Source organism: Acomys russatus, chromosome 1 (genome assembly GCF_903995435.1).
Source record: "Acomys russatus chromosome 1, mAcoRus1.1, whole genome shotgun sequence".
Lineage (NCBI taxonomy): Eukaryota > Metazoa > Chordata > Mammalia > Rodentia > Muridae > Acomys > Acomys russatus.
Genome location: NC_067137.1, coordinates 46774522 through 46786459, shown reverse-complemented (window position 1 = coordinate 46786459; position 11938 = coordinate 46774522). Strand labels below are relative to the sequence as shown.

The 11938-nt window shown below is 41.0% G+C and overlaps 1 non-coding gene across 1 annotated transcript; it reads left to right on the top strand.

Moving 5' to 3' along the window:
* Positions 1-1950: 1950 nt before the first annotated feature.
* LOC127197480 (small nucleolar RNA SNORA17) lies at positions 1951-2077 on the top strand. The gene has a single exon (XR_007831684.1). It is a non-coding gene; the product is annotated as a small nucleolar RNA SNORA17 (small nucleolar RNA).
* Positions 2078-11938: the final 9861 nt, after the last annotated feature.

The following is an 11938-nucleotide window of genomic DNA, read 5'->3' as shown; positions in this document are numbered from 1 at the left end:
TCAGTCTGGTCCTTAGAGGAGCCTTCATATCTGCTTTAGAAGCGGAACAATGTCTAGGAGCAAGGGTCAGGGGCAGTCTCGATGAAAATGCATATTACAGACAGTAGCAGTTGAGACCACTGCAAATTAAGCTTGCTTCAAAGGTCTGTGAAGTGCATTCCCACAGCAGTTGAAGGAATTAAGAAGGAAGAGCATAAGCTACAAGATCAAAGTGAGCACTCTCAAAGCTTTCCTTCCCCCCCCCCCCCTCACCTGGCCATTTCAAAACCCATGATTTGTGGGATGGGGTCACAGGGAAATGCAAGACTGGGTCTAGTAATTTCATGCCCCATGGTGAATCCTGGTGGTGGAGGAAAGATGATTTCTCAAAACTAACAGATATCCACCAGCATATGATATACATATAAACATACAAATATTTGTAGTAGAGTGATATGGTGTGTGTTTTACAGAATACATCTATTTTCTATTTTTGTTTTTTGGTGTGTGGTTTTTTTTTTGTTTGTTTGTTTGTTTGTTTTTGTTTTTGTTTTTTGTTTTTTTTTTTGTACTAGTGGTTGAACTTAAGGCCTTGGACATGCCAGGTAGAAATTCCGCCACTTCCTGAGTTGCATTCTTAACACTCGGACTTTTTTTTGACACAGGATTTTGCTAAATTTCCAAGGTTAGACTTCAGCTCACCCAAGTATTGAACTTGCAATCCTCCTGCCTCAGCATCCTGGGTAGATGTAATCCCAGGCTTGTCACCAGGTCTATCTAATCTTCCATTTCTAAAACAATGGAAAACTTCATAAATAAACAAATGGCTTAAAGACAACTTTTCTAACAATAAGCACATAAAAAGTTACACTTTCAAGCAGTTCTATAAAAAATAAGACATTAGTGTGTCATTTCATATTAAAGCAAAATAATGGATTTTATAATTATATAACATTGCATTTAAATAAATTATAAGAATCTATGTGGAATATACTGCCTGCCTTTGAGGTGACACAGAGAAAATATGTCACAATTTTTTTCACATCTTATGAGCAGAAGAGTTCATGGCTTTTGTTCCAAACTAACTTTGCCAGGATATCAATATGTTTAAAACTTTGGGAAATAAAACTATTGCCTCTTCTATAGCAAAGGCTAATAACTGTCTGGAGGCAGTGTTTGGGAAAGTATGTTTAATTTTCATCACTATGACAGAATACCTGGCCGAAACAATTTAAAGGGTGAAAGGTTTATTTTGGCTTAGTTTCAGTCCTTGGTCAGCAGCTTCACTGTTTCTGGGCCATGGTGAGGTAGAATATGATGGAAAAGCATGGAGAAGGTTGACTACATTAGGTAGCCAGAAAGCAGAGAAACTATGGGGTGGAAATAATATCTATCCATCATCATTCCAAGGCACACTGCAGAACACAATTCTTCCACCTAGACTTCATTCCCATCATTATACTGTGCAGCTATTAACATATGAGCCCACTGATTAGGCCATAATTCAGCCACCTTTCAATGATTTGGTCTACCAGGTGGAAACCAAGGCTTAAACACAAGAGCCTTCAGAGGGAAAATTCAACATTTACAAACCCCAACACTCACGATGTTTGCAGCATACATGAATAATGGTTCCTGTGGTTTGGGACCACCAAGTCCTGCCCCCAGTCTGAGGCAGGATTGGATAAAGCCTTTAAGAAGTGGTATCTCAAACCTAGGGAATTCTGGTTATGGAAAATCTAGATAAGCAGACATGCCAGGCAATTGTGCTTAAATCAGTCTGTCATGAAAAAGTTCTGGAAAAGTGCTGTGTCAATCAATATATAGTATGGGCTTACTCATGTTTTTATAACCAAGTTTTTCTGAACTCAAACCATTTTCCTTAGATCATTGCTTTCTTTGTTACATCTGTATGTAAAAGTACATTGAAGCAGAAGTAATGTTGTGTGGTGGAAAAAGAAGTGGTATCTACCTGCCGCTAGAGGCACTGCAAGTGTGGCTGCTATGTCACACGGGCATCAGTAGGTGGCAGAGAGGAGAGCGTGTAGGCACAAGTGTTCTGACCTGTGAACATCTGAAGGACTAGTAGCCTAATATTCCCTGAAAAAAACCAAGCCTGTTGCATGTAAAGGGAGGGGGAGCAAGCCAGAGACTAGAAGACCCCACCTGGGACCCCCGGCCCAGATGGAAGTGAGCCCAAGAAAGAAGACGCCTCCCCCACTCTCACCATGGGGCCAGACACGGAGCCAGCCTGATGATTACAACCAGTCCAGTGTTTCACAGCCCTTGGGGCAGAGGGAAGTAGATCATGCCATGCCTGAAATGACCCCTTCCTGACGCCATAATGCACAAGAAGGACATAGCATTCTTAAGACCTTTTCTGAGATGACTCCAGACACTTAAAGACACTGAGCACCACTAAGAGGAGCAAGCAAGTGATGGAGAAATGGAAGAGAATGAGAAACAGAAAGATGTGGGCACCATAAAAAGAGACAGAACTGAAGACTCAAGAGAGGTGAGAAATAGACTCATTTGAGCATCTGGTGATGCCACCTGGGACCATAGTGGGGTCCTAGCCTGTGCCACCATGGAGGGAGCACATCTGGGTCTGTGGCTCTGCAGCAGCAGGGATCTGTTACCACCAAAGGCCAGGAGGACAGATGTCCCTGGTCTGGGGTGCCACCTGGGGATATATTGATGTCTGAGGGCTGTGAAGAGTTGTCTCCACCCCTCACTTAGGCATTGTAGGAGAGCTGGCCCTGGAAGCATGGAAGGAAGAGAGATGACCCCAACTCTAGCTAGCTGCAGTACTCAGGAAAGCAAGCCCCACTCATTGTGGGTGAGCTGCCCCAAGAATATGAATGTGGGAGAGCTGGCCCTACCACTTGTCTCCCATGCAGTGCTGTGAATGATGGAAAGATACCCTCCTCTCCCATCTCCCCTCACCACCTGCGGCGGATAGGTGACCTGGCCCTAGGGTCATAAAAGCAAGAGCACTGGCCCTACACCTTACCAGCTGTAGCAGTTTGGAGAGCAGGCCCTGCCTCTCACCTGGGCCCACAGTAGACCTGACCCTGATGGTAGGAGCATGGGTGAGTTGTCTCTGCCACTTGTCTGCTGTGCAGTGACATGGGCACCCCCTTACCACCTACAGCAAACAAGAGAGCTGGCTCTGAGGTCATCCAATCTAAATAGCTTGGCCCTGCCCCTTACCTGTTACAGCATTTGAGAGAGCAGGCCCAGCACCCCACCTGGGCAGCACAGAAGAGCTGACCCTGGATGCAGGGACTGCAGGTGAGCCAACCCTGGCAGTGTGAGTGTGGCAGAGCCAGCCCTGTCTCTTGTGTGCTGTGCTGTGGTATCTGAGAGGGATCCTGGGCAGCAGGATAGAGTTGGGCCTGGTTGCAGAGATTGAGGGTGAGCCATCCCCGAAAGAAGGAGGGTAGGAGAGCTGGTGGGCTGACCAGCTTAGATGTCTTGCAAACCCAAATTTAGGGCTTTGTGTTAGCCCACCCCAACATCTGCCCCAGGATTAAACTGATGGAGGGAGGTGGTTCTGCAGATCCAGAGCTCCAAGGTCTCCATGACACAGGGCAGCAGTGGGATGTCTAAGAGGAGTACCACTGAGGTTCCAATATTGGTGGAGCCAGAGGTCTCCTACTAGACCAACCATTTATGGTGGTGAACTGAAGTGGAAGTTTCCTGTTTCTTTAAAAACTCAGTTGTGTCATGTGATGTTTTTCTGGAAGCTGTCTTGTGAGAGGGTGTGTGATGTTTTGCTGAAAATAGACACATGAGAGGGTGTGTAGTGTTAACAAAGAATATAAATAGAACCCCACAGACAGTTAGGTAACACTTTTGCATTGCTGCACTGTTGTACACTTCCCTGGTCTTCATTTCGCAGACAAAAACATTACAGAGAATTTCTTGAGGTACGCCGGCTGATTCTGGCAGCTTCTGCTGACTTGTGCTGATTTGGCAGGGCCTTGACATTTCTGTTGGATCTTGCCACTGCTATGGATTTGTGTTGCTATTTGGTGTATACTAATTACTGGACTGCTGGTATTCTGACAGCGCAAAGTGGAACTGGCCCAAAGAACTATGTCTAAACTGGACTACAAGCCCTTTTTCCTATTAACATTCTTTCTTCTCTTCCTCTGGTCAGTGGGTTAGAAGTGAGGCTGAAGTGTTTAAAAACCCTAAATAAAGCAGGTTTTGGGAAAAAAAAAATCTAAGCCTACAGGTGGTGCCCAGCCATGGCTTAGGCATAATGAATAACAACTTTGTTTCTAATGTAGTAAAGGAATCAGCAGATTTTGTACACTGTTTTGATCAAATTTACCACCCTCCAATTCATGCCCCTTCTGTACCAAAGTGGTAAAGAACAAACAAATATAACAAAATCCATCAAGTTCTATTTGTGCTGCCCATATAAATTACATTTGTGTGCATCTACCAGTGTGCATAGACCTACAAGAGGCCAATCCCTTCAAGAAAAACTGGGTCTTTGCCAGAAGCTATCAATTCCCAATAGCTATCAGCTATGGGTGGGATTTTATGTACAATTTCCCTCTACATGCTGGGAATTTGTCTGCCTTATTGCACAAGTCTTGTAAATACTGTCAAAACTACCCTGAGTTTATATGTGTAACTTTCCCGTTGTGTCTAGAAAGCATCATTTCTGTGTATCCATCCACTGTTCCAGCCCTTACAATCTTTCCATCTGGTCTTTCTCAATGAACCCTGAGGTTTGGAGGGGAGGACGTGAAAGAGGGCTGAGCCATAGCTTCTCATTGCCTGAAACTTGACCATTTGTGAGTCTCTCTGCTCATCACTATCTGTTTCAAAAAGCTGTGGTGAGGGATGAGAGGTGCACTCAGGTGTGGGTATAATGGTAAACATTTAGTAGTCAGCTTAATACTGTGTCCACTTAGCAGAATAGCATGGAAAGCTCTCCTTTAGGTCTGTTGATGATCTCTCTAGCTACATACTCTTGGTCCCAATAACAGTGCTAGGTATTAGTTTAATCTTGTGGAGATGGCCTTGAATCAGAAAGTGATTGGTTTCTCCCAGGACCTTTATAGCACTATTGTGCCAATTTACATGCCTTGCCAGATCTGTTATTGTAGCTTGCAGTGTTCATAGCTAGGTAAGATTGTGTGTGTGTGTGTGTGTGTGTGTGTGTGTGTGTGTGTGTGTGTGTGTGTGCGTGCGTGTGTGAGTTAATGTATGTAGCACCTTCCAGCACTGTAAAAGCTGATCAGCATGGGTGGAGCCTTCAAGTCAGTATCAGTGTGACTCTTCTGTGTTCTTTGACTCCAGTATGTGGCATCTACAGCAGTGGAGTCTTCCTATCAACTCTCAAGGGTAACAGAAAACATTAGCAATAGTCCGTAATATTACAGAGTCTCTGAGATCTCAATGGTAAAAATTTCACTATTGATATTCAGAGTTATTCATTGGCTTGTGGGACCCATTGTAAGGTAACTCCATTTAGAAACTCTCTCTCTCAATTTACATGTATATGCGTGTGTATGTATGTGTGTATGTATGTATGTATGTATGTATGTATGTATTATTTATGTGCTTACTAGGAATTAAAGCTATTTTTCATGTAGCTTACCTGTAGGTGGTACTAAGATGGCAATGTCCCATGTGAAAAGTAAATTTTAGGAGTGTGTGAGTTGTAATAGATATTTAATCACATAATGAAGACGACCTCCCAAAAGAAATTCAAGCAATTATAAAAGACACTAATAAGAATGTGTAACTGATATTTAAAAGCCTTCTAAGTAAGATGATGTTATCTATGGTGTCTAGTAGGGTATAGGATAGGCATAGCAACTTAAAAAATATACATATATATATATTTTTTAAAGAAGTTTCTACAGTCGGTTTCTGTATGATTTATCCAAAAGGCCTTATGGTTAGTATCCCTCTCCATGTCCCTTCATTTAGCCTGTCCTCTCATCTGCCACCTCAATTTATCCCTTCCAGTTCCTTTACTCTCTTTACACTGTACACCACCATGTTCTTTCCAGAACTACAATAGTACAAGCATTAAAACCAGCAATTGAAAAATGGAAACTTATGAAATTAAAAAGCATCTGAACGAGAAAGGACGCCATCTTTCACACGAATAAGAAGCCTGCATACATCTGGGAGAGGGTTAGTAACTGAACATACAAGAATGGGGGGACGTAAAACAAAAACCAACCAAACAAAACCTAAACATAAAAATAAATCCCAGTTTTAAAAATGAGACATGGAACAAAATAGAAAATTCTCAAAAGATGAAAATGCCTGAGAAACATTTTCTTTTAATGTTCAACATCCTAACAATCATGGAAATATACATTAAAACTATGAGATTTTATCTAATACATGTTTAGGAAGTCTTTCTTGTGCCTGTAAGTTGAAATGCACTTCCCTTGACCTCTGTGAGATTCAGGGTATCAAGTTTTATGTTGAGGGCCTTGATCCCTTTTGAGTTGAGTTTTACGAAATGTGGAAGAAAAGGATTTAGTTTCATTCTTGTGTATATAGCTATCCAATTGGACCAGCATCATTTGGTGAAGATGATGTCTTTTTTACAGTATGATTATTGGCCATTCTGTCAAAAATAATGTGGCTGTCTGTAATAGTGCGGGCTTGTATCTGTCTCCTCAGTTCTATTCCACTGATCAATGTGTCTGTTTTCATGCTAATACTGTTCTGATTTTATTACTATAGTTCTGTAATATAATTTGAAACCTAGAATGCTGATACTTCTAGTATCTTTATGTTTCAGGATTATTTTGGCTTTCATGGCTTTTTGTTACTACATGATTTTTTCTTTTTTTCTTTTTTCTTTTCTATTTCTATAAAAATTGCAGTTGAACTTTGACGAAGATTACATCAACTCTATCCATCACTTCGGTAGGATGCATTTTCACAGTATGAATCCTACCAATTCATGAGCTTAGAAGATCTTTCCATCTTCTGGTGTTGTCTGGTTCCAAAGAAATCTGGGGCAAGTCTCACTAAGTAACTCTTGGCTCCTCCCAGCATTTCTCACCCTGCCACCTTCCCTAAACCTCTCCAATCCAGAGGCTGGACTTTGTTCTCAACCGCCAGATTCTCTTTCCACTTGGCTATGAGCTCTCTTGGTCTCCTGGCTCACTCTTGGCCTCTTGGTATATTTGCCTTCTCCCCACTTCATCCTCTTTCTCCCTCAATCTCCTCCCCTCTCTCTTCTCCCATGGTCCAGTTTAGTCTGGATCCTTCCAGATGCCTCTGGCCACACTCTCCCTCATTTCTACAATAAAACTTTCTCCTCCACCATACCTAGGAGTGGTCATAGTCTCATTTTCATTCAGGTTATCTCATTCAGTTTCTTTCTTCAGTATCTACAAGTTTTCATGGTACAAGTCTTTTACAACCTTGGTTAGATTTATTCAAGATACTTTTTTGAGACTCATGTGAATATTGTTTTCTTGGTTTATATTTAATATGTTGCCATTGTATACAGCAACACGTGAGATGTATATGAATTTTGTTCTGCTACTTTGTTTGTCAGCTATAGTTTTTGGCGGTATCTTTTTTTATGCATAGAATCATCACCTGAAAATAAGGGTTCTTGGACTTCTTTCTTTCTATCTGTATCCTCTTAATCACATCCATGTGTCTTATTGTTCTACCTAAGACTTCAAGTACTATACTGAACAGAAGGGGGAAAAGTGGGCATCCTTGACTTGTTTCTGATTTTGGTGGAAATTCTTACCCCACCCCCGCCCCACCCCCACCCCGCCTGGTCTCATTTTAGCAAGCTGTGGGCTCAGCACACAGCAAGTATATTATCCTTACTATTTTCACCTTGATGTTTTAGTAGAATTACTGAATTAATTTGGACTTTGGTGAATTTGGAAAAGATTTACTAACATTGCTAATATATTCAAAGAACCAACTGTATTTCATTTATTATTTGTGGTTTTTCTTGTTTCCACTTATTAATTTTAGCTGTAACTTTGGTTATCTTTTCTCATCTACTCTTTTTGGATAGTTTGTTCTTGTTTGCCCAGATCTTTAAGTGCATTATGAGTTACCAATGTGAGAACTCTTGAAGTAGGTACTTAGTTCCATGTTTTCCCCTTGGTATTTCCTTCATTTTATTCCATCAATATTAGTTCATTGTGTTTACATTTTCATTCCATTCTAGGACTTTTAAAAAAAAATCTTCTTGATTTCTCTCTTCACTCATTGTTTGCTCCAGGAGTATGTTTAGTTTCCATGAGTAGGTATACTTTTTGTAGTTTCCACTGTTCTTGATACCCACCCCTTTTCCATTGTGGTCAGAGAATACAAGATGTAATTTCAAATTTCCTACATTTGAGACATCTGCTGTGTTCTAATATGTGGTCTATTTCGAGGAAAGTTCCATTGAGAAAAATGTTTATTCTAGAATGTGTGAAATATTTATATATATATATATATATCTCTTAGACTCATTTGATTTATGTTGTTTAACTCAGAGTTTCTCTGTTAATTTTCCCCAGATTACCTGTTAATTGATAAGGGTGGAATACTGAAATCACCCAGTATCGTTGTATTGTGCTTAATCTGTAGCTTGGAATCTCATAGAATTTCTTTTACACAATTTGGTGCCCCTATACTTAGTGCATATTTGTTTGGGATTAAAATATACTCTTTGTAGACTTTTTTTTTTTTTTTTTTTTTTTTTTTTGTCTTTATAGGGTATGAAGTGTTCCTGTTTCTCTCTTCTGCATATTTTGTGTTTGAAGTCTATTTTATCAGATAGTAGAGTAGCTATGCCTTTAAGGGAATCCGTTTTTCACATTCTTTTACCCTAAGGCGGTGTCCATTATTAATGATGTGTCTTTTTTGGAGGCAGCAAAAAGATGAATCCTGTTTTCTAAACAAATGTGTTACTCTATATCTTTATTGTGGAATTGAGAGAATGTGCAGTTATTAGTGAAGGATATGTATCAATTCCTGCCATTGTGTTACTTTTCATGCTCCACTCTCAAATCTCTCTTTTGATCACCTCTCCAAGAACTATTTGTTCCTGTAATCTCTTGGGTGTGTTTTTACCTTTCTCTTCAGATTGACCCATTCCTTGTAGTATATGGCTTAGAACTAGCTTAGTAGTTTAAAAAAAAAAATCATTGAATCCTCTTTTTCTGTCATGGAGTTTTAATTTTTTCCTTTAGTCTCTTTAATATAGTTTTTTTTTTGTTTTTGTTTTTGTTTTTGTTTTTGTTTTTGTTTTTTACAATAGCCTGGGCTGACAATTGTGGTCTTTCAGAAGTTGGAATAAAATTTTCCAAGCCTGTCTCACTTTAAAAGATTCTGTCAAAAAAAAAAAAAAATCAAGTTTCTTTTATAAGTGACTTATCCTCTTTCTCCTTGTAGAGAAATTTGAGTCCAGAAAGATGGTGGCTCAGGCAAGGGATCATGCCTTCTATGCATGCAATAGGCTGCAATAACACACCTTTGATCCCTCTGGCTGGAATATAAACATGCCCTCAGTATACACCTTTAATCCCTAACAATGGAGGTAAGGTTAGTTTGTAGAAGGAAGCAGCCATGTTTGAAAGTGACTTCTAATTGAGGGGCAGACAAAGTGACAAATCAGAGAAAGATTTGGCAGAATGAGTCAGAGATAGGATACTCGCAACTCTCACAAGAGCAGCACAGAAAGAGAGGTGACTTAAGAAAGCAGTGCAAGGAGGGGGAGGGAGGAGGCAGTTTTACTGGGTCAGTTTTACAGGCACATGTTGCAAGGGATGGCAGAATGAGCCAGTGCCAGAGTTAGTTTGAGGCCAAGCAGAGTAATTCAGTGAGAAGCCAGTTTGAATCAGTTAGCTTGAGGCTTTAAGCCAGACAGCTGAGTGGATCGGGGCCCAGGGCCATCTGCTCAAACTATTGCACTAACCAAGGACAATACAATAGTAAACATCGAACTCCTACTCCTGATCTATCCAATGGACATTCTCCACAGTTAGGTGGAGAGCGGGGACTGACTTTGGCATGAATTCTGGTGCTCCATATTTGACCACCTCTCCTTGGTGGGGAGGCCTGGTGGCACTCAAAGAAAGAATAAGCAGGCCACCAAAATGAGACTTGATAGCCTATGACCATATAGTGGGTAGGAGGTCCCCCTCAGTCATAGACCTAGGGAAGGGGAATAGGGTGAAAGCAGGAGGGAGGAATGGGAGGCATTCAAGTGATGGGATGGCAATTGAGTTGTAATCTGAAAAAAGTAATAAAATTTCAAAAAAGAGAACACTGGGTAGAGAATTTGAAGGTATGTGTGTCTAGATATTAACATTCTATAGGTCCTCTTTGACCTACCATGCTTTCTTTTCTAGCTTGTGGCTTACCAATTTTAATAAGAGGTTAGACCAGATATCTCAATTTCTTGGTCGCTTGAATATTTTACAAATAGTTTTTCTGGAATTAAGTAGAAGGTAAATGCAAAGGGTTATAACAACAGTAGTGGATTATTGGAGATCAGAAGACTTCTACCATAAGATGCCTTGCTGCCTGTGTTTCCTTTCAAGATGAGGGTTTTGTTATATCATTCTCAGCCAGTCTTTGAATTTGTTGCAACCCACAAAACTGACCCACATTGAAATGCCCTGGATCCATCTTCCTACTACCAACCGTATTTCCAAAATCCTGCAACTTCTCAGCCATGATTTGGAAACTTCCCCATCAACAGGAACAATGTACGCCCAGTGTGATGGACAGTTTGAAAACAAAAGGTTCCTTTTTGAGATGTCCTAAGAGAATCCCATAACTTTGTGATTATAGTGATATTTTGTTCCATGCCATACGGCACCAAAAAGTAATCACCATTGTCTAAAAGAGACGAAGCTATTCATAGGGAGAAGGAAAAAGATGATGTAGACAGAGACCAGTATTGAAACTAATTGTCACTCAATTGTGAAGAGTGACAAGTCCATAGTCTTATAAGCTACTCTCTGCAAGCTGGGGACTCTGAGGTCTTATTTTGAGAATGAGGAGGTCACTGCCACAATTTCTGGTAGAGGCCAAGAGGAGTGGTATCAAACTCTATTTTCATGCTTTGGGTTGACTTTATTCCATTCCTCTGTCATACTTTTGAATTTTTCATATGGAAGTTCTTCCAGATCATTCTCGGTAGAGGTTATTATTATGGGATTTGGTTTGTTTCTTTTGAGACATGCTGTTTTGGCTTACATGTTTTTATTTGTGTTATAAACTCCATCTGGTGGTTGAGTTACTTTGTTCAAGAAACCTTTCTTTTAGGAAAGGTGTTTTCAACATTGAGACAGAAACTAATTCACAGCAGGGTTGGGATGATTTTCTGCTCTACATTTAGGGCTACATCATCTGTCCCAGGTCTTCTGCTTCTCAGCCATAGTATGGTGATTTCAGTGACTTGGCTGAGCTTGAAACAAGTTTTCCCTAGCAGTGTGGCTTGGTCTTTGATTTCAAGGCCATATGGGGCAAATGGAGGGACCCAGTCAGGCAGATGGCAGGACTCTGTTGAGACCAGGAAGAGAGATAGATGCCTGCAGGAGGCTGTGGTATCTGGAAACAGTAGTGGGGCTTTGGGACAACCAGAGTGGGGAACTGAGAGGGTGGGTACAGGTAGCCCTCCCAGGTCTCCAGGCTATGTGATGGCTGGAGTCACTGGTGGGGAGCAGGTTGGGATCTGTCAAATCTCAGTGGGAGGGAGTCTGGGAGAAGGCAGCAGTTCCTGGCAAGCAAGCACAGAACTCTGGGATGATGTGCAGGAAGGTGAGGAAGGGAAAGCATAGGTGTGTCTATTTGTGTCCAGGTATATAGTAGGTCCAGAAGACCAGAAGGCCATGTTAGTACCCTGGAGGTGTAGTTACAGGTACTTGGAAACCACCTGACATGATACTGGAAACTGAATTTAGGTCCTCCAAAAGAGCAGTAAATCCTCTTG